Source organism: Canis aureus, chromosome 23, assembly GCF_053574225.1.
Source record: "Canis aureus isolate CA01 chromosome 23, VMU_Caureus_v.1.0, whole genome shotgun sequence".
Classification (NCBI taxonomy): domain Eukaryota; kingdom Metazoa; phylum Chordata; class Mammalia; order Carnivora; family Canidae; genus Canis; species Canis aureus.
The window spans coordinates 13,054,717-13,078,448 of NC_135633.1; the positions used below are offsets into that span (position 1 = coordinate 13,054,717).

Here is a 23,732-nt window from a genome sequence, read left to right on the forward strand (position 1 = left end):
TTTTATCAAAGTATCTTTTGGTACTAACTACAGAATCTTAGGGCTTTTCTCCTCTGACTTACTATTATGATAATATATTTCCAAGCATAGAACCTAATAATAATTAATATTTCTGAGTACTTACTACATGCTAGACTATAGTAAATGCTTCACAGAATTAACTCTTGTAATCTTTACAAGGATTGCTTAAGTAGAGAGTATCATAGATCCATTTTATGGGTGAAGAAACTGAGATACAGAGACATTAAACAGGTTAACCAAAGCCTTATGGCTATCAGATGCATATCAAGATGTAAAACTATTCGTAGGCTATCTAGCTCCAGAGTCTGGTGTCTTAAATCACTACACTGCTTCTTGATAAACTCTACTTGGTCAGAAAATATGTAATAAAATATACTTCCAAATTCAGTGTGTTTGTGATTTATTAAGGATTTTGTACTACCATTGTTAAGTTTAATATTAGGGCTATGCTAATATCATCCAATGAGTTAGCAAACTTTTGAATTTTTAGTGTTTCATATCAATGTAAAAAGCATGAAACTCAGCTCAAGGCTTTATATAATTCAACTGTTAAACTTTCTCATATAGTTCCTTTAGGTTTAGGTTTTCTCAGGGAGTTCTTAAGGTTTTCAGTTTCAGCTATGCTTATTCCACTCTATTGTTATACTATTTATTTTATTCTATCTATTCTTGTTTTACCTATATTTCCGTGAAATTTGCTATTTTGAATTTTTTGATGTGTTAGCAAATTGTACTTTCATTATAATTCAAAATCTTCATATTTGACATTATATCTTTCTTTTCATTCTGGATGTGGTATATCTGCATTTTCCCTTTACGTTTCCCTCAGTTTATTGGAAATTTCTTTTTAATTGAGCTTTTTAAGTAAGCGTTTTAATATTAATTTTTCAACACTGCTATCTTTCTTCTCTTTAATTCACTCCTTTCTTTGCTGATCACTTATTCCCTTCTCCCACATAATTGTTGAAGACTATATTGAGCTGGTCTCTTCCTAGATTTCTGAGTTGAATTATTAAATTAAACTGCACATATTCTCTTTGTCTTACTTGCATGTAACCACTTCTTCCCACCCCCTCTGACTTCCTGATCCAGGTCTCCATCATGTTTGACATGAACTATAACAACAACCTCCCAACTGATCCTTTTCATATAGACACTTCGGAGTGATTCTTGCCAAATGTAAGTCATATTGCTTCTATCCTCTGCTCAAAACCTTCCACAGATTCCCCATCTCACTTAGAGTCAAAGTCAAAGTCTTCAGGGTAGCTGAAGAGGTACTGCATGATCTGACCCCATATCATTTCTCTCATCTCCCCACCTGCCTAACTAACCCACTGCCTATTTCATTCCCAGCTTCCTCAGGGCCTTGGAACTGTGTTCTCTGCCTACAATGCTATGCCCCCAATTCCTGCACGCCTGACTCCTCTCCCTTCCCTCAGAATTCTGATGCAACATCACCTTCTCAGGACTGTCTTCCGAGTACTGTACACAAAATGACGTCCCTCTCTGAACACTCTCCATCCACCTTATTTGGCCTTATTTTACCCAAAAGTTTTATCACCGTGTGAGATATTATATATCTATAGGGAGGTTTTGCTCACTGTAATTCCACTAGCATGTCACTCAATGAAGGAAGTTAGATTTTTCTCAACCTATATCCCTGGAGCATAGAAAAAAATCTAGAATAGTGTAACCCTTCAATGACTATTTGTTGGCTGAATAAGTAAATTAGGAAACTCTGTAAGTTTTACTCTGACTTTATTTTTAACCATGCATCATGTTCTGAGATGTGAAGTTCTCATTTTGAAAACTGTCTTTAGGGACTCCTGGGTGGCTCAGCCTTTGAGTGTCAGCCTTAGGCCCAGGGTATGATGGTGCAGTCCCTGGACTGAGTCCCACATCGAGCTCTCTGCATGGAGCCTGCTTCTCTCTCTGCCTGTGTCTCTGCCTCTCTCTGTGTGTGTCTCTCAAGAATAAAGAAATATAATCTTTAAAAAGAAAACTGCCTTTAATTTTTCTTTTGATATTTTCTTTAACTCAAAGGTAATTTAGTAGATAGATTTCAAATTTAAAATAGCTTTTAAGGTTACCCTTCAATGATTTAATTCCAGGTTCTTTTGCATCGAGGTTTGATAGTGATCTTTAGAATTTTTTGCTTGAGAAATTTATTGAGATTTTCTATCAGGCTTATTATGTGATCCTTTCCCACAAATGTTTTAAAGATAACAGAAAATATTCTTAGTATTAATTCCTGAGGTAAAAACTTTTATATCAATAACTAGCTAGCTAGCTATGCATATGTAATTAAAGCAAATAATTATAATATTCTTATATATTATGTTTGCCTGTGTAGTTGATCTTGCAAAGACAAAGAGAAGGCAATACATTTTCTAAGTATATTTAATTTCTGTGAATTATCCCAGGTATACTCCTAAAAATATTTAGTTTACATATGATAATTTTTCTTAGTTTTAAAAGCAACATTCATGAGGTAAAAATTATATAATATAAAATTATACACATGAATTATACTTCCATGAGTTTTAGTGCAAGTGTTCCATAAAACTAATATCATTATCACCACAACAAAAGATAGAAAATATCTCCATCATCCCAGAACATTTCTGATGCCACTTTGAAGTCCATATCTCCCAAAGCCCTATTCCTCATCCAATCACTGATTGATTTCTATCACTGTTGATTCATTTTTCCATAGGCAAATGATATGTACTCTCTTGCATCTAGCTTCTTTCTGTCAGCATCATCTTTGGGAGACTTATTTACATTGTTGCATGTATCACATACAACTATTTGGGGGACATTAAGTGGGTATTAATTGGCTCTTAATGCTCAAGGATTGGGATGAAAGAGTTAAGTAGTATTCCATTATATACCAAAATTCATTGAATGGACACACATATTATTTCCAGTTTCTGTTGTTATGTATGACACTTTTATGAACATTCATGTACACATGTTTCTATGACAGGTCACAGTCATTTCTCTTGGATAAGTAGCAAGAAATTACATGGCAAATGCCTATTTTAACTAAATTGACTGTACCAGTTACAAATGGCTATGCCATTTTATACTCTCATGTCAAGCAGCAGAAATTTATAATCATTTGCCCTGTTCCCCAATTCCTTGACAAGGCTTGATATTCTCAGCCTTCTCAATGGTAGCTATTCTTAAAATATTGTGGCAGTACCTCATTATAGATTTTAATATTTATTTCCCTAATTATTAGTGATAATTGAGGATCTTCTCGTGTACTTTTGTTTTATCCACTTACCTTCATTTGTGAAGTTCCATTTCTACTACTTTGCCCATTTTAATTGAGCACATTATCTTACTGAGTTGTAAGAGATCTTAATGTCTTCTAGATAAAAGTCTTGCTCCTTTGGGGGCATATTTCACTCACCTGTTCATTCTTCTCTCCCTCTTGAATCTCTCCTTCTATGGGAAGCCAGATGCCATGAAACGAGACCAGTCAAGCAGGCTATGGAGGGGTCCACGTGTCAAGGAATGGAAGTCTTTAGCCAACAGGCAGTGACAATGGAAGCTTGTCAGTAATCAAGTGAGAGAACTTATATGTGTTTTCTGCAGCCCCATTTGAGCCTAGATCTGACTCTAGAGCTGGCTGAGAGCTGACCGCAACCTCAGGCAAGATCCTGAGCCAGAACCACCAGCTGAGCCTCTCCCAGATAGCATACCCTCAGAATCTGAGTGAGATAATGAATATTTGTTCTTCTGAGCTGCTAAATTTTGAGGTAATTTGCTACACAGCTATGAATAACTAATATCCATCCAGGCCATAATACTGTACTTCAATCTCAAATCCGTGTATCACATTCAGGGCCTGTGAGTTAGACGTGCAGACCTGTGATCAAGCTAGAAGCCACAGTTCCCAGAAGGGATGCAGAATTGTCTTCCCAACCTCCAATCATATTAGGTACAATGGCATAAGCTGCTTCTATTCCAAGCAAAATTAAGTCATTCTGTTCTTTCTCGTTATTGAGTGCATTTTACCAACACTCCTTATCTCTCTCTGTCTCTGTCTCTGTCTCTGTCTCTCTCTCTCTCTGAGTTCTCAGTGCTCCATCATATAGTTAGTGGTTCACATTATTCTTTCTGCCTCTGAGATTCTCACGGTGGGAAGAAACTGTTAAGTCCATGTCAACCAATTCACATGCTTGCATCTCCTCTCTAACACCCCAAGTGGTCTCCTAGATTATTTTTGAAGTTTTGATATCACCACCTTCTGAGGCAACTCATTCTATCCTTGGATCACTCTGACTCTTAGAAAATTCCTCTAATAGCGAGCAGAATTCACTTGCTATACTCTCCCACTTCACTTGGTTTTTAAGAGATTCATCCTTGGGCACATTCTCCAGGGAGAATTGACTGTACTGAGAACACATGTCTCAAGCAAGGACCATTTAGTAATCCTTGGGATTTAAAGTAAATCTTATTTTCTTTACTACACAAAGTTCCTAGCTTAATGTGACCTGACTCTCTAAGAGCCATCTCATTACTTGGACTCAGCCTAGACTAGTAATTATTTAGTCTCAAGAATGTCTCTGGAGTAGGGGGTAAGGCTCTTCAATTATTTGGATCCTCAGATATTTCTCCTCTTGTTGAAACTTTCCTGGAAAAAAAATAAAAAAGAAACTTTCCTGGATATTCTTGTAGCAGCCTCTGTGTTTAAGTGATGAGCAGGGCTAACAAAGGTCTTGCCATTGTCTCTGGCAGGGCCCTGAGCCAAGCACTATAAATCTGGGCTTCATCTCTTTTACTCAGGCTTGCCAGGACAATGATAAGATTGATTGTTTCCATAAAGAGGGTAGTTTTAGACTTCCTGAAGAGCTTATCTTATACATAGATCTAGGAAGATTGCAGGTATCATTTTGTGCCTTCATAAAGATAGACAACAAGACCCTTAATACAATCCACAAAGCTATATATGACGTGGTGCATGACTATTGTTTCAGCCTCATTTCTCACTATGCTCTCCCTCTCCCTCTGAATTCTAGTTATACTGGCATTCTTTCAATTGGTCAGAATCTGCATGTTCTTCCTACCACAGCTTTTCCACATGCTATTTCCATGTTCCAGAGTCTCCATATCTCCCCTATTCTCAATCAACTCTAACTCTTCTTTCAGTTCAGCTAAGCATTGCCTCCTCAAGGAAGTCTTCCCAGATGACCAGTCACCCCTTGAGTCTGGTTATAATTCTTTATTTCATTTCAAAGAGTAGATAAACCTTTCTTTCACCTCACCCTCTCAGTTGTAGTTTACACATTTATACAACACTTGACCTTAGCCAAAAGACCGAGAAGTGATTAGTTGAAACATTTATTAACATGATTACTTGATTAATGTCTACCACCCTTAGACTAAATGTTTCATTCACATAGTAGTTGCAACTGTTTTTGCTTTCTGTTGTAACAATCAACATAGTGTCTTGAGGTCATTAGAGCAGGATGCTCCTAATGGGATTATTGCCATTATAAGAAGAGTCATCAGAGAATTTGCTCTTTCTCTTTCTTTCTCTACCATGTGAACATACCATGAGAAGGGGTGACCATCTGCAAGCCACATGAGAGACCTCAAGAACCTAACCATGTTATTAGCACCTTAATTTCAGATTTCCAGTCTACAGAACTGTGAGAAAATAAACATCTGTTATTTAAGCAACCCAATCTATGTATTGTACCATGGCAGGTCACAACTAATGCAGTGGTGATACAGAGATGAATAGGAAAGACATAACCCCTATAGTCATTGGTGAATGAATAGGGAAGACTGATATCAAACATTAACATAAAATATACTTACTTAACAGTACAGTGCAGCAGAAGTATATGTAAAGGAGATAGAGCCTAGCCAAAAACTAGGGAAAGAGCTCCCTTAAGGAAAAAAACAACTTTAATTAGAGATCTGAAGATTAAAAGGCTTTGGATATCTGGAAAACAGTGTGGAGGTGCCTCAAAAAGTTAAAAATAGAGCTACCCTACAAGCCAGAAATTGCACTACTGGGTATTTACCCCAAAGATACAGATGTGGTGAAATGCCAGGACACTTGCACCTCCATGTTCATAGCAGCAATGTCCACAACAGCCAAACTGTGGAAGGAGCCACGATGTCCTTAGACAGATGAATGGATACAGATGTGGTCTATATATACAATGGAATATTAGCCATTAGAAAGGATGAATACCCACCATTTGCTTTGATGTGGGTGGAACTAGAGGAAATGCTGAGTATAAAGTAAGTCAATCAGAGAAGGAAAATCATCATACAGTTTCACTCATATGGGAAATATAAGAAATCGTGAAAGGGACTATAAGGGAAAGAAGGGGAACTGAGTGGGAAAAATTATAGAGAGGGAGACAAACCATGAGAGACTCCTAACTCTGGGAAACAAACAAAGGGTTGCTGAAGTGGAGGTAGGCAGGGGGATGGGCACTGAGGAGGGCACTTGAAGGGATGAGCACTGGGTGCTATACTATATGTTGGCAAATAGGACTCCAATAGAAACAAATGATAATAAAATCTCCATAACTTGGTTTTAAAAAAAAAAAAGACTGTGGTGAGAGGTGGGGGAATTAAGGGGCATTCAAATGTCAAGATCAGGAGCATAGGCATAGTATCAGTGACATGATGGAGCCTACTCATACAGCTCGTGCAAGCCATTGTTAGCATCTCTTCCCAAATCTGTGTTCAGTGATATCTCATTTGTAGCTGGAAACCAGATATACTGGGGATACTCATACAGCAGAAATTTTGCAAAATTTGCATATCAGGATTCTTCTTCCCAGAGAGCCATCATTTGTAAAACATTTACCACACCCAGCTGCAAAGTATATTCAAAAAACAGGGAGAATATTAAAGTCAGAGCACAGAGAATAATAGATAAAGTGGAAAGATATGTGGCTTGAATTAGACTTTTAGGGATGGTGCCTATCATCAGTATTTAACATATATATATATATTCACTTGGTTTTTGCAACTAATGGTCTGAATCACTGGGTTAGATTTAGAGGGCTTTTAAACCTATGGTAAGAGGTTGGTATTTATACTAAGTCAAAGAGGAGGAGAGGATTCTGGGAAGATGGCAGAGTAGGAAGCATTGTCCATTAATAGGGATTTGGCTAAATAATTTATAATATATAAGTATAATTGAATATAATGGAAATAATGAGGAAGATTTCTTCAGAAAATTACATGGAAAATATGCCAAAAGAATGTATGAGAAATAAATCTAAAAAGAGAAAAAAGTTAATGATCCAATGAATTGATTTCACTGACCCTTAATATATCATACTCTGTAATTATAAAAGAAAAAAAACTTGGATTTAAGATATTCTTAATAGAGTTTCTATTTATGATAAATGTGCTGTTTTCTTTATATATTTTTTTGAAATATTTAATTTACCCTTTGAACACATGCTTGCAGACACACACAGGTTGAAATTTTAGTCTCCTCTAACACTGAAGATACTAGTGTACCATCTTCTGGCTTTCACTGCTACTGTTACAAAATCAGCTATCAGTTAAGTGGTATTTGTTTGGAAGTCATCTGTATTTTCTCTCTGGTTGCTTTCAAGATCTTTTCTTTGTCTTTGGTCTTTCACAATTTTGCTACAGTGTGTCTATGTTAACTTCTTTTTATTGATCCTCTTTGGGATTCCTAAGACTTCTTGATGTAAAGATAATGAACTTTTATGAGTTCTGGAAAATTCACATCCATTAACATCCCAGTATTGCTCCTCATCTACCTTCTCTATCCTCTCCTCTTGGTACTTGATTAGTTACCTACTAAATGTCACTCTATCTCCCAAACTTCTTAACCTTTACAGTATTTTCTATTTGTTACTCTACTGAGTCTAAAGAATTTCTTTAAATTTGTCTTCCAGATAACCAATTCTATCTTCATTCTTTATACTCTATTTTACCCATCCTTGGGTTTTGGTTTTTCTTTTTTTTTTTCTCTTAGTTTTAATTATTGTGGGGTTTTGCTGTTGCAAATTCACATGGTGAACGTGTAACCACCAATAGGATTTTATTTAGGGAGAAGGCCTAAATAAAGGTGATGAAGGTTAAATTGAGGGCATGAGATAAAAGTCCCTAATCTGATAGGGTTGTTGCCTGAACACCAGAAACACCAGAGTTCACTCTCTCTGCCATGTGAGGACACAGCAAGGTGCTGTCTGCAAACCAGGAAGAAAGCTCTCACCAGGAACCAGATTAGCATACACTTTGATTTTGAAGTTCCCAGCAACCTGAACACTTGAGAAAATAAATTTCTGTTGTTTAAACTAACCAGACTGTGGCATTTTGTTATGGTATCCCAAGATGACTAATAAAACTCTTAACATCATTTTTTAAATTTATTTTTAAATATTGGATAAATTTGTTTTGAAGCAATAATTTCTGTATCTGCATTCTTTGTGGGTCTGATCCTTTGGGTTCTTTTTTTCTGATGACTCTTACTTACGATGATTTTTTTCATGTGTATTTTGTGATTTTTAAAATTTTTAGTTTGTATTCATTGGTACTCAACAAACAAGAATTTTTATTGGCCTGGGTTTAAATTTCCAAGTAGTTGATGTCAGGGATCATGAACAGTTCATGATTAACTTAAACTGAATTTCCTACTTTATTAAGGGAAGTTTTCTCCATTTATTCAGTTTGGCTGCTCTTTTTGAATCTGCTGAGTTCCCACAAATACTGATGATTTTGTTGTTGTTGATATACATATACTAACCAACATTAATCAGTGTTGGAAACTCATGTATTATGCCCCAGTAAGTATACAGGTCATTATTAGATTTTTTTGAATGAGAAAGTCTTCTTTGAGTAAATAAAGATATAATTGTATACTTCTGGGTATGAAGAGTAGGCAGGCATAGAACCACAGCAAATTTTCCAACACAGTGCCCTAATGTGCCTCATAATGTGGAAGCTGAAGTAAAACACTCTCTTTGAAACTTTGAAAGTTTGCAGTTTCAAATCACATATCTTTCATCTTTTTTCTTGGAGGCACTGAAATCTTCTCAGCCTAGGTCTTTTTCATGATTCATAAAGGGAAACAGCCTGCCAAGTGTAACCTCTGTATATGATTTATTAAACATGGTATACATCCAAATTCTCTCTACGTTAAAGTCATTCAACTTACTTTAATGGCCATCATATTAGAGTTATGTCCATTCATAACAGACAACAGCTGTAAGCCTTTAGTTTGAATTATGGTACTTGTGAATTTTCATCATTAAAGACTCGGACTTGGAGGCCTCTGGATTTTGCAAATCTATCCTAAAATGGCTGGCTTTCATATTAGAAAACTATAAACTTAGAAAATTATAAGGAAACATAAAATCAGACAAAAAGGAGAAAAAATTACTTGATCATGAGTGATGATCCAAAGTGGATCCAGTTTGGTCAGCCTCCACCCATTGATCTCTTTTCTCTGTTCCTATCATGATTTATTGGTCCTGAGGATAATGACATAAAATAATTTTGTTCTTGTTTAAACTCACTCATAAGTAATATGATACTGAGGGCTATCATAGCCACATTAGGATGCCAGATTAGGAGAAGGAAGGTTTGGCCAAAGGATGGTCTTCAATCTCTGCCTAAGGACATTCCTATTCCCTTAATCAGAAAAATAAATTTGCACTTGTCCTCCAGTGCTGGTTAACAACATTCTTCTGGAACTATGAGGACTTACAGGAGTCTGTGTCCCAGACTTATTGAGCACCCCTAGTTGGCAGCTCACCCGAAGAGACTACAGGTTCTTCTTTATTCTATTTCTTGCCTCTCTCTTGATTCCTTTAGAATCCACTGTGTATCATGGTCATAGTACTGATTCCGCAACAGAATATCAAACTTTACCTTTATAACGATGTTATATCTTTTTGTAATAACTTACAAACACAATGCAACTTCAACAGGGATTATTATTATTATTATTATTATTATTATTATTATAAATGTAGGAGATAAAAGTTCATTTAGGAAATAAGTGTTTAAGGAATTTAAAATGAACTCCAGGGTATAAATCAAATCTAACAGCTATCAGGACATATTTTTTAAAAAAAACAATAATTGTTAAAATACTGTGATTCTGATATAGATAGAAATGTACATCTGTGGAACTGAATGAAAAGGCAAGAAGTAGACTCAATTGTTTAGATAAATAGGTAGATAGATAAAGTTAAGTAGTGCTAAGGGGTGACTTTGGGAGAAGGGTGATTAATCCATTAGACACACTAGGTACAGATTAGTGGCCCATAAAAATATTTTAATTAAGGTGTTTTAAAATAAGAAAAGGGGAATTATATAATGAATCCACCCAAATTTATATCTCACCATTATCAAAAAATATGAAAAAAAATTCTAATCTTTTTTAATGGAGGAGAAGCCCATGAATGCAAGTGTCTTAAGCCCAAAATAATCACAATGGGGTCCTGCTCTGGAGAGCATTAGCCTTTCTGTAGTCATAATCTCCATTGTAGTCATTCACCATCATAAAGCTACAAAACAACATGCAAAGTCATTAAGAATAATGTGCTTGCTGTAGAAATGCACTTTAGGATAAGACGCCTTCCCTCCCTTTGAATAAGAATGTTCCCTGTATATCTGACATATAGACTCTAAACTGCACTAGATTACAGTTTGAGGAAACATCTAATTATATCTAAAGTACAGTTTAAAATTACAAATCTTATAAATAACTTAATGATCATAAGTTGCATGTAAGAAATTGAGCGTTTTTACATGTTTACTCAGATAATAGTTTCTCTTTCAAAGAATCCTAAAAGGAAAAGACCAATATAAGACCTCAGTACAAGAACCAACTAATTATAGTGAAAAAGGAATCAACAAAAACTATTTCGCTCAAATGTTAGAGAAGTGGATTATTAGTTATAATATATAAAAAATTTTAATTTTTTTAATATATAAAAATTTTAATTTAATATATGTCAGTATCATCAATACCTCATAAATGGCAAATAACATAAACAGTACAAAGTACACATAGTAAGAACAGAGGGGAAAGGGTTCAACCTGTAACATATTTCAAATTAAACAACAAAGTATGTTTTTATATCTTTAACTCGGCAGGGAAGATGTGATATAACACTAGCACCATTGTTTACTCTGAAACTGATGAAACTTTTGACAGGGGGTACAAAACAGGAATATGGTAGTATGTACTGAAAACCATAAAAAGGTTCATGCCCAAACACAGCACTTTCATCCCTTGTAACTTACAGGAGGAGGTAATTCACAAGGAGGGTGCTGCTCTTCACTGTAGCAGCCTCTAGGTTAACAGCAGAAATTGACAACATCCGGAAGGTCCAACAACAGGGGCGGTAAAAGCAGCGACATAAATCACAGTACATTAACCGATAAAATATTCTGCGGCTCTCACAATAATTATGAAGAACACGAGACAGCCTGAGGTGTTGTTCGAAACACTGTTTGGTAAAACAAAATGTCCGATTACGGAGGTGTTTGATTTTTAGCTCTGTGAGATACCCCAGTGGGGAGACAGGACTCGGGGGCAGCAGAGAAAAAGAGGCTGAGTTTGCTCCTGCTCCTGCTCCTGCACTCACGAAGCTGGTGAAGTTTCTTTCAGCACAGACACAACCCTCCACCCCCATGGCTGCCTCTCTTTTTCCTTGCTCCTCCTCACCCTTTCACTGAGTGCATTCATGCTGCTCCAGGACGCCCATGTCACTCAGCATGTTTTGTATTCAGGCCTGGGATACAATAATGATGACACCATCCCCTCTGCTCAGGGGGGCTCACAGTTTACACACAGATGGATGAGGGAATAGTTGCAAAACAGTAGAGAAAGCCATAAAGTGACAAGGGAAAAAAGGAAGCTAAATGAGAACCAGGACCCTTAGGGGGTCACATGTTTTATCTCTTCAAAGGAATTTTGCATTTAGAAGATGCTCAGGGAATCAGCTCTCTTAGTTACCCCCTGACCCCCCACAGAATAAGGTTTCCTGGGCTGGCTCCTCCACCTGAGGTGAAAATGCTCAAGTCTCTCCTCCAAGGCAAAAGTCAAGCTTTCACCTCCCCACTAGCCACCCATCATCTTTTCTATAAGCTCTGCTTCCCTTACAGTCACAAGCACACTCATTTCTAATGCCCTACTGAGCCGTCACTGCTTAGCCCGCTGCGAGTCCAGTTAGTCGTGATCATGACAAACATGAGAGAAACGGGGGGCTCTTTCAGCCCAGGGAGAGGAAGACAGAAGTGGCAGAAAGAAGGATGAACTCAGGGTTCCAGAGCAGAGACAAGCCGCCACATCTAGAACATGGTCACACAGATGGGAATGGCAGGAATTGAACCTGGAAGTGTAGGCGAGAGCCCCACCACATGGAGTCTGTGGCTCTGAGTCGACTTTGAAGTTACTAGAGACCATGGGGTTGGGACACAGCTCTGCTCCTTCTTACCCCCTGCCCCCCACTGCTTGCACAGCATCTTCATGAACCTTCATCCTCACAGCAATAATTGGAAGTAAGTAGATGAGGTGATGATACTTCCTTTAGAGGTGAGGAAAACGACACGTGACCAAGGCCACATGACTGCTAAGAGAAAGAAGAGGGGCAAATGGGAATATTAATTGTCCTGGGAGCTCAAGAGATAAAGGGTTGTGGCCCTTTCCTTGCCACTAATACATGTGGGTAACTTTCCCTCTTGGCCTCTTGCTTCACCTGAGAAGCTGTGCTATCTACTCTGAAGTGATAAGATCTCTCCCTTCCCTTCCAGCCTCCTCCCCGCCCCCCCCCACCCCCCCCCAGCATGCTAACCCTGATGCCCAGGCCACAAGCCGGATCAAATTAATCAGAATCTGGAGGAGGTGCTAAAACCCAGGTACCAGCATTTTGCACAGTCCCAGGAGATGCCAATGGGCAGTTAGGGTTGAAAAGCAACAATGAGGAGTCCGCCAGAGTCTGGCATGAGGGCCACCCAGATCCACCTCACCCTGTACCCTCCTCCTTATCTTCTATCACTTCTCCCCCAGAGGTCAGCTCCCTGTCCTAGGGCGGCTGTTGAAGCTGCAGGCAGGCCACACCCCTTAACTGCTTTCCACAGTTTTTACTGTCCACCCTCTGCTCCCTACCTTGACAGGCCTAATGGATTCTGCAGACTCAATAACCCAGGCATCTGGAGCTGTCCTGGGATTAGCCTGCCACACAACGCAGAAGTGGCCCTTGCTCCTGGTTCTAACTAAATCATTCAATGTAAATAGCCTTCCTTTCCTCCTGAGCCCAGGCTCCTTTAGTCACATGGAGGTGAGCAAGGGCAGTCTCCAGTGGGACGCAGGAGCAGAAAAGAGCTGCTCATATGCAACAGTGGTTGCAGCAGTCACAGCAGCCCTGGGCTCCAGTGAGAGACACAAGGCTCCAAGTCCTTCTTGTAGACTAGCCACTCCTGATCAAGGAGGCACAGCCAGGAGCCCTGCAGAAAATGTTGCAGGCTCCAGGGTGGGATTTTCCATTTGGGAGGGCCCCCGGGGAAGTACTAGAGGGCTTCCCTCTTCCCTGTTCACTTCATCCATCCCCTCTCCCTGACCCTCATCCTGGGCTCTGTTCTAGTCTCCCAGAGGATTCCTTATAATCTTACTCCTCCTCACATTAGGAGAGAGGTTCTCACTCTTTCCAACTCTTCCTACGGGCTCAGGTATCTTCCCCAGTATACGGGAGGATCCAAGTTAAGTTGGTGCCTTCTGGGATCCAGGACTCTCACTGGTGCCTTCCTGGGATCCAGGACTCTTGAGTGAAGACAGGTTATCTACCAGAGAACATTACCCATGTCCCTAAACTTTTCCATCCTCAGGTATGCTGCACGGGGTTATCTCCTTCACTTATACATTATTAATCCACTTGTTTATTTATACATTATTAATTCACTTATTCAATAGATAGTTATTTTCACCATAAACAAGGCGAATCCCATGTTTCTTGGACAAACCACTTAAGGCTCAAGAGCAGAGATGAATATGGCACTTGGGGAGATATTCACTAGAGATGCAGCTCAGATGCCACAGATATATTCTCCTTCCCCAGTCAATATGTTCATGTTTGTTTTCACTTAGTCATGGGAGATCATAGCAGTTGCAGTATGCTTGCAGGAGATTTCAGAAGGAAAGAGAATTGACTTGTGGCCATTCCCCTGGTTGATGTACAAATATACTGGATGGGCTGGGCTGTCCTGGTCTAGGACAGGAAGCAGGAAGAGACCATGACAACGAGAATGGTGTGTGAGGCCCATGGGCTAGGCCAACAGAAAAAAAAAAAAAAAACTGTTTGTGGGCATACTGTGCTGCTGGAAACCGGAAACTCCCAACCAGCAGCGTATGTACAACACTGCGGGAAATAAAGGAGGGTGTTGAGTATATTTCAGAGCTCCTGTGAGCACCTAAACACTGGATCTCAGAATAGAACTGCCCTGCAATTAGGAACAAGACATTAGTGGCTCCCCATTGCCTGGAACTGTGAGTTACAACCAAGGTAGGACTACTCCCCAAGATGAAGGACCTTTAGCCACTCCCTACCCCCTGGAAACATTCCTCATGCCTAATCTTCAGGTTGAGAAAAAGAACCATGAGGACTCACTTCTAAATCATCTTTACTAATTGGAATGCATCAGAATCATTAATTATGTTGTCACAGAAAACATGGCAAAATGCACAGGCCACAAGATAAACTCCACCTGTTAGAAGGTGGAGGAGGGACAGTAAAGTATCTTGCACACGGAAAAGGCACTTTGAAACCAAAAAATGACTCAAGTCACTCCACAGCTTCTACACAGAGATTTATTCAGGGTAACTTATGACAGTGGGTAGATGCCAGACGAACAACACAGGCATGACGCAGCTATTCTCTGCTCACTCTGGACCTCAATCCACAGCTCTTAAAGAGCAAAGGGGCATTAGGGCGAGCTCAAAAGGTATTTATGTAAGGTGGCACCACTGGTACACCAGTTCTATGGCTGCTAGTTATCTAAAGTGGTGCCTTCTGGGGGCCACTTTGGGACAATCAGAACAAGCTTCCCTGTATTCTGGTAAGGGGATACATTAACCTCCGGGGGGTCTGGAACACATAGCACTTAGAGAGGGCGTTGTGAGGACATGCACAAGAGGAAGGGCCAAGGACAGAGGTCAGCATTCCAGCACTCCTCCAACACCTAGCAAGGCATACAGAGCCCCTCACAACCTAATGGCAATCTACCTTTTAGTCTCCTCTCCAGCTTCTAGCCAGTCTTCTCCTTAATGTCCATTCTGTTCAGGAGCTCAGTGGTTTGGCTGATTTGAGTCCCTGTCCCCCAGCTGTAAAGATGATGTGATAGACTTTAAACATCACAAATTCTTACAGATGTTCCCATCAAGAAGTGGGGACTTGTTGTGTCCAATATAATGTGACAGAAATTGTCACACTGTTCTCAAGGGTAGATGTCAAGAGGCCTTACAGCTTCTGTTCTCACTCTCACGGAATGCTGTGTGCATGATAGTGTGCCCAGGCTGGCTTGCTGGAGAGGAGAAAACCCAGACAGCCCAGACAAGGAGCAGAGCTGCAAACAACATCCTCTAGGACCAGCCAGGCCTGAGCTCACTTGCCAAGTGACTCCAAGTGTATGACTGAGCCCGCCCAATACCACATGGAAGACAGTGAGCCATCCCAGCTGAGTCCTGCCCAAATTCCTGACCCACTGAACCATGACCCAATACAGTGTTGTGGTTTTGAGCCACTAAATTTTGGGGTATTTTGTTCATTAGCAAAGTCTACTGGAAACAGTAGAATAAGCCAATCAGGGCAAATCCTTCCCTCCTATCACAGTTGGTGCAGAACACAGACCTGTCCTCAGTGCAGGCTCAAGGAATCCGTGAGTATCTCAGGTCTTGGCTGAGAATGCCTGGTTAAAGCTATTCTTCCCTACTCTGCCTAGCATGCTGGGGGGTGAAGCTGGAACAATGGCAGCCATTTGGCTACCTTAAAAGGACCCGGCCCAAGGAGGAAACCAGTACATGAAAAGTCTACAGAAGTCTACAGAAGAAGAAATGGAGTCAGAGCCTTGATCTACATCTCTAACTGCGCTCAGCCTCACATCACCTCCAACCTTGTATAATTAGACCAGTCATAAATCTTCTTGGTTGTTTTAGAGATTAGACCTAGGTTTTGGTGACTTGCAACTGAAAATGTCCACCTGACATGCTGCCAAGGCTCTAATACCCATTGTTTTCATGTCCACTTTATCCATGAAACTCCTAGGGGCGTCTGGGTGGCTCAGTTGGTTAAGCATCTGCCTTTGGCTCAGGTCACAATCTCAGGGTCCTGGGATTCAGCCCTGTGTCAAGCTCCCTGCTCAACAGGGAGTCTGCATCTTCCTCTCCCTCTTCCTCTGCTCTTCCCCTCCACTCGTACTTGCTTTCTCTCAAGTAAAATTTAAAAAATTTTAAAATATATACATCAAACCCCACTTCACAACAAAACCTTGAAGCAGAAGCATAAAATGGAAGACAATGAGCTTGAAATGGCGGTGGGGTGGGGTAGGGGGGAGAGTTCAGAACCCTAAGAAATAGCAATTTCTTAACTCCCTGTATGAGCTTCCAGCAGTGAGTCCTGCTGACTCAGGATATTACAGACTAGAAACAAATAACCTAAACTCAAAGAATGTCATATTTCATTTAACATACTGTAAAAACTGATATCCACTCTCTCTCTCTGTGTCTCTCATGAATAAATAAATAAATCTTTAAAAATGAAAAATAAATAAATAATAAACTGGAAAAAAAACTGATATCCAGAAATCTAGAATCAACTGCCCAAAGTCTCACAGTTTTTTCATTGACAGAATTGTAGCTAGCATATGCCTCGATTGTACAGTGACCACATCTCTGAGTCTGTTCAGGATGGTCCTGGTTTACCCCGGTCACTCCTCTGTAATTATTTTTTTTTCTCCTCTGTAATTATTAATAGCTTCCATAGTCCCTGAAAAAACTTCTGATTTTACAATAAATTATATGGTTACCTACTTACTGGGTAACGTTCCTAAAAGTTAAGTTTGGAAGTTGTCAGTGAAGGTGATTTTGTTGTAAATAAGATAAAATATAAACTGGATTCAGTCATAAAGAAATTGATTAGCTCACGAGGAAGGTGGGAATGGCAAAAAGCTTGGTTTATTTTAACTTGTCTGATCCACAGGCAACTTTCCCTAATAACTGACTCCAGTTCACTTTGGCAAAGTGATTACTGGCAATGCTTCCTCACCCATACTCTGTGATACATACTTCCTTATTCCTATTACAGAAAAAAATGAAAGTTTCTAATATGCCCTCTGAAGAGCAAAGAGGTATATTTCCCAGAGGCTCCCAGCAAATGAACCCTCAGGCTCTTTGATGCAATTTTGATAGCATGCCCATCCCTCCATCAAACTCTGGGGCCACAGAGCAGAGTTACCCTCATCTGAATCACATGTCCTGTCTTAAAGGCCAGCAGTAGGGTCAGTTTTAGCCAAAAGGGCTGGGCTGGGTAGGGTTGGCATTAATACCGAACAAATCTCAGGAGAACTGACAAGAGAAGGGGAAGTGGATATTAGGGAGTCACCGCTTGTCCATTCAGTACAGGGCTGCTTGTCTTCAAAAGGTACATGGGATTTCTGCCATTAAACAATGAGTGCTCCATCAGGCAACCCCAGAGGGTGGTCAGCCGGTTCTGGCCAGTTCCCAACATCCTACCATCAGGTTGGATGGTTAAAGAGCACAGGGGGGCTGAGGGCATTTCCCTGGGTACTGACCATCTGGGGCTGGAATCAAAGTGGGCCAGAGCAGCAGACACACCTGGATCTGATGCCCACTCTGCCACTTACTATGTAACCAGGTTTGTGGCTTAACCTCTCTGTATAGGTCTCTGATTCCCCCATGTAACCGAGAGGAAAATTCCTACTTCATCATGTTTGGAAATAATTAAAAAGCATCAAGCTGTTAAACTTTCTAGCACGATGCTAAATACAAGAGTAATCAGTATCTTTTCTTTGAGCCTTAATTACCTTTTACAGACTGAACAGAATCTGAACAAAGGACCTAAGGCAGCCTAAGGCATTGATCTTTACCAAAGAGAAGATCCATTACCTGAGTATGAGACACAGCTTGGGCCGCCATCCCCCGTTCCCCACTGCACACATGCTGACAGATTCATGGTGTTTTGGTATCCGTTTTCTGGACTGGGCTGCCATCCCTGTCAGATTCCTTCCTTGGTGTGTATTAATTAATGAATTAATGATGTCACAGTCTTCTTCAAGAATAGTTCCCTCTGGAGTCCACACCTTGGTCTCTACAGATGCCGAATCCCAAGCATTCAATGTGGAATTATTTATTTTAACCCAAGGTCCTGTGGAGAGGCTCACTTTAGTCCCTATGTTCTTAAGCATCTTCCTTGGCTATCCTTTCTCTTGATGGAGACGGTCAAGTGAGCTTAAGGGTGTCAAGTCCTTTCATAGAATTCAAAACACAATGCAGATAGGGGTATCATTATATAGGCACTGCTAGAGGAGCAACGTTTCATGAACCCCAAGTCAGACTAGCCTCCTTCCTCCCTTCCTACTCTCCTTCTAAATGGACGCTACAGCCAAGCTTTGTTGGAATCTTTAAAAAAATTTTTTTAACTTTTAAATAAATTTAGATATACAGAAATGTAAAGTTGTACAAACAGTTCCTATATATCCTATCCCAGTTTCTCCTGGATTTATCAATTTTATAACCACCATCCATTTACCAAAATTAAGAAATTTATCATTGTTGCAATAAAATTAACTCTAGTATAAAATTATTCAGATTTCACCCCCTTTCTCCACTAATATCTTTCTGTTTCAGGACAACACATTGCATTTGGTCCCTTCTGACTCTTTCAGTATTTCCTTGTTTGTCATGACCTTGATACTTTTAAATATACTGGTCAGGTATTTCTTACATTGTCCCCCCAATTTAAGTTAGGTGTTTTCTCACAATTAGATAGAGGTGATGGATCTTGAGGGAGGAATATCCCAGAAGAGATACTTCTCTTCAATCGTGTCAGGGAATCCAAGATAATAACACGTATTTCTGGTGATATTAACCATAAGTGCTTGGTTAAGGTATTAGCCGTGAGGCTCCTCTGTTCTCTTTCCATATTCTGTTAGGTGAGAGTCACTAAGTTCTGCCCACACTTAGGGCCACATGAGCACTTGCTTACTTTCTGGATCTACATGAAACTCGACTCATCTTGTACTCTCCCTTCCCCAATCCTAGAATCAGCCATTTCTGCAAGGATTCCTGCTTCATTTGGTTGGAGAAGTTTTTAGAAACCAATATCTGAGTGCTGCATCTTTCGATCAGCTTAAATGTCAAAGAACACAACTATTATCATAGGTTATCGATTCCCTCATCTCTTTACTCTTGATCTTTTCATTGAATGATCTCCTATCTTGCTATTCTACCTCTCAACACACCTTTATTTATTCACTCATTCATTCAATGTTGAGATCCTACTATGGGCCAGGTATTCTTTTCCTTGATACTCATGATGCAGCTGTCCTCTAGAGAGTATACGCACCTACTGTCTGAAGTGATAGTTCTGCTGAGAGAAAAAGAAAGATAGTAATTAGGCAAAGGGGAAGGGGAGGAGGAAAGGTAAAAGAATGGAAAATAAACATATGTGTAATACAAGCATGTGCCCACGGGGACACTTAAAGAATCAGGATGATTGTTTCTAATCCTATTGTTTAATTAGATAGTATCATGTAGTATTCGACAAAAGCCCCGCTGTTGACCAGTTGTACTCATCTGGAAGAATAGGCAGGGAATTTATAAAATCTCTAACCATCTAATAATGCTACATAAAAGAAACTAATGGCCAAAAAATCAAAACAGCAGAACCAATGAGAAACACAAACCAACTATTGTCCCAGAGCAATTGCCTATAGTTCAAATCAGTGTATATGGAGAGAGTAGCCTCTGTACAATCATCACAATGCTATGTGCTAGGGATGGAGAAGCAACCAAGAACGGGATGACCCTGCTCTCAAAGCCTCAGTCAGGTATGATGAGCATTATAGTCATCAGGCAGATAGCAAGAGGATTTAACCACCTCTGGGGTTAAAAAGCTTCCTAGAGAAAGTGGCACTAATGATGAGGCTTGAAGGAAGAGCATGAACTGATGAAGAGAAGAAACCAAGATGTGGGTGCTAATGTGCTACGTCTTGTGATTGGCTTAAACCTCAAGCAATCTATCTATTATCATTGTTTTGTGATTATTTCCCTAATCACTTTACTACTCCTAATCTTTTCCCTGAACAGGATCCTACACTGACTTTTCTCCAATATCCCTTCATTCACTTCATTCATTCATTCATTCATTCATTTAACATTTTTTGAGAACAGAGGGGGAAAAAAGCATTCTAGATGGAGAACATAGCCTGTGGGAAGGCCAAGATAAAAAAAAAAAGGAAACAATGTGTGGTGTGTGCTCAAGAAACTGAAGGGAATGCATTACAGAAAAAGAGAGAGAGAGAGACAGAGAGAGAAGGCAGGCAGGCAAGCAGGCGAAAGAGTGGCAAAAAATGAGGCTGGAGGGCAGCCCAGGTAGCTCAGCAGTTTAGGGCCGCCTGCAGCCCAGGGCGTGACCCTGCAGTCCCAGAATGGAGTCCCACGCCGGGCTCCCTGCATGGAGCCTGCTTCTTCCTCTGCCTGCGTCTCTGCGTGTGTGTGTGTGTGTGTGTGTGTGTGTGTGTGTGTGTGTGTGAGAGAGAGAGAGAGAGAGAGAGAGAGAGAGATGAATAAATAAATAAATAAATCTTTAAAAAAAAGAAAAGAAATGAGGCTGGAGGCGTGGGAATGCTCCAGGTCCCAGAGCTCCTGAAAGTCAGTTGAGGGTTTCAGACATTATTCCCAGGACAGTGGAAAGCCACAGAAGGGTTGAACCATAGAGTGAACAGACTGGGTCACCTGGCTGCAGTAGGGAGGAGGGCTTGGACGGAAGTGAGGCATTAACCTTGGTAATAAGACTTAGTAAGGTTAGATTCCTTTCTGCCTCACAGGCTTGGGGTGAGGATTAAACAAAAGGAACACATACAAATTCCCTGGAAGGATATTTGGCACATGACAATCAGGAAATGGTTGTTCAGTTCACCAATTCTGATTCTTTTTCATCTAATCTCACATTTTTCTTTATTTCCCTGATCACATTACAGTTAAAAAATTACCTTTTTAACTTTTTGCTGCAATTAAATTGAATACTGTGCTAGATACAGTGAACCAATGTGAATAAGACCTGCATCCTTAAGATATAAGGATGACAGTGAGCCATAACATGATGTGGTACGAACTACACTAGGCACATGAGCCGAAACTCTCAAAGGGTAAGGATGGCATCCTTTACCTCTACCCTTAATGTCAGGCAAAATATGTGGCACAGAGAACTTCAGCACAGACTTTTCAACTAAGTGGTGTATGCTCTAGAAGCTCAGGGGATAGCACTGAAATACTAAATTGTACTGAATGCTTAATCTCTTTGAATTTCATACAGGCTCATTGAGAACTATTGCTACTTTCTACACATTTTGTTAATTGTTTGGGATTATTTTGAGTATGCTTTGTTTTACTTTTTATTTTTCATGAGACTTTCTTATAAGTGATTAACCACATTTTCAAATTAAAAACTTTCCAAACATTGAAGACTATATAATAATATGAAAATACCAGATCTATAGTAAGATGTTTAGTTTGACAATAGTAAATTCTTAATTATCTATAGTATTTCCATCTGAATCATAGAAGATATGAAGTAAATTTCATTCTCTGTTGCTGCCTTTCTCACCACCTACCTGCACTCTGGCCACCTACCCTAACCCCTAGCTGATGTGTGTCTAGAAAATCAGAGCAATTTTATCCTTAGCTAAGCAATACATCAATGAACTGGTAAGAGAATCCTTTTTTTTTTTTTTTTGATTTTATTTATTTATTCATGAGAGACACACAGAGAGAGAGGCAAAGACATAGGCAGAGGGAGAAGCAGGCTCCATGCAGGGAGCCAACATGGGACTCGATCCTGGAACTCCGGGATCATGCCCTGAGCCGAAGGCAGACACTCAACCACTGAGCCACCCAGGCATCCCTGTAAGAGAATCCTTAAAGTTGGGTAAAGTAAGTGATAGTGGGGTCATGACTAACATGGTTCTATTAATATCTGTAGTTCTTTATGCTGTATGTGTATGATTACATACAGTTTCTATGCTAATGCATTTTATTTCTCTAAGGTCAGTCAAAAAATGAAATAGGCAATCATGTTGCCTATGGGAATACTTAGCATTATAGTGGGAAAGTTAAAGGCAAAAGCTGTTTTAGTTCTGTGTTTATGGTTCTTCAGATTCCTATGGTGTGGAATTGAACTTGGTCATATTGCTTGCATTTTTCAGAGAGTTTTTCTATCCCAGAGGAAAGCCATGGCTGCCTGTCCTTAGCACACTGTAATCGGTGGTTCCATATGTATGACAACTGTTCTGCACCAATATGATCACCCAGGGAGGATAAATATACTTTGAATCCCTACTGATGTCCTTCAAGTAGGAAATTCTGTTTTAAGGAAAACTTGAAAATTTTAATACTCTATAATAAAACTGTACTATTTTTATGCAATTGAAAGTATTTTTATTTTAAAAGCCAAATTCAAAGCAAGAATTTAAAAGTACAGAGAATGTAGAAAAGGAAATAGAAGTTCTTATTTCCCGATTCATTTCCTCAATCCCATACCTCAGAGGGATTTTTGGTCTCCTTTCAGAAATGTTTTTCTTTGCACAACTAGAAAACTGAAATATTTATTATATATATTTTTTAACATAAATAGGATCATTCTATGTAGTTTTGTAGTTTTGTATTTTTCATTTTTCATTTATAATTTAGATCTGTATCTTATTTTTAGTTCTTGTATAGTATTAATGTTTTATGTACCATATTTCACCTATTAATAATTATTATATTGTTTCTTTTTTCTTGCTATTAGAAATAGCATGGCAATGTACATCTTCCAACACACCTTTATCAAACTTAAGCATATATATCCATTATATAAATTCCAAGTGAAAACCCTACACTTCTTTGAAAAACACCCTTCAGCTGAATTAAATGCTCAAATACTCCCATAGTATAATTTAAGAAATTCAAGAAATACATGTGATATTGACATAACATGTTCTATATAATGCCCCACGTCTGGCTCCCTGCTCAGGGGGAACCTGCTTCTCCCTCTCCCTCTGCTACTCACCCTGCTTGTACTCTCTCTCTCTCTCTCAAATAAATAAATAAAATCTAAAAAAATATTGTCATAAGTTCTCTGGTTCACAGTGTTAGCCACTGCACTTTCTCTGGCTTCCTGATTCATTTTTCTGCCCATGGCCAAAAACTGTGTCCTTTGAAAATAATGACACTCTCTTTCCTAGAGACAATAGAGTCTTTTTATGGTGTTGATCAGTTTTTCTTGATTTTTTTTGGCGGGGGGTGGGGGGGAGTCTTCTCTATCTCTTGGATATTAATGCCTGTTTCCTTCCCCAGATTAGGAAAGCTCTCAGTTATGATTTGTTCAACTATACTTTGTGGCTCTCTCTCTCTCTCTCTCCCCATATCTTCTGTAATCTCAATAAGATGAATATTATTCCTT

At 39.5% G+C, this 23,732-nt stretch overlaps 1 long non-coding RNA gene across 8 annotated transcripts in view; it reads right to left on the reverse strand.

Moving 5' to 3' along the window:
- Positions 1–3,448: 3,448 nt before the first annotated feature.
- The window catches only part of LOC144294613 (uncharacterized), a 46,552-nt gene continuing 26,268 nt past the window's right edge, over positions 3,449–23,732 (reverse strand). For 2 of the 8 annotated variants that reach the window (XR_013361978.1, XR_013361983.1), the window contains 3 exons: positions 19,531–19,658; positions 18,176–18,534; positions 13,859–15,376 (listed from right to left, as the gene is read on the reverse strand). This is a non-coding gene — a long non-coding RNA (uncharacterized LOC144294613). Of the gene's footprint in view, positions 4,670–11,301; positions 11,508–11,882; positions 12,633–13,858; positions 15,377–18,175; positions 18,535–19,530; positions 19,659–23,732 lie in introns of those variants that run through there. The other 6 variants (XR_013361972.1, XR_013361977.1, XR_013361979.1 and 3 more) reach the window with 6 other exon arrangements.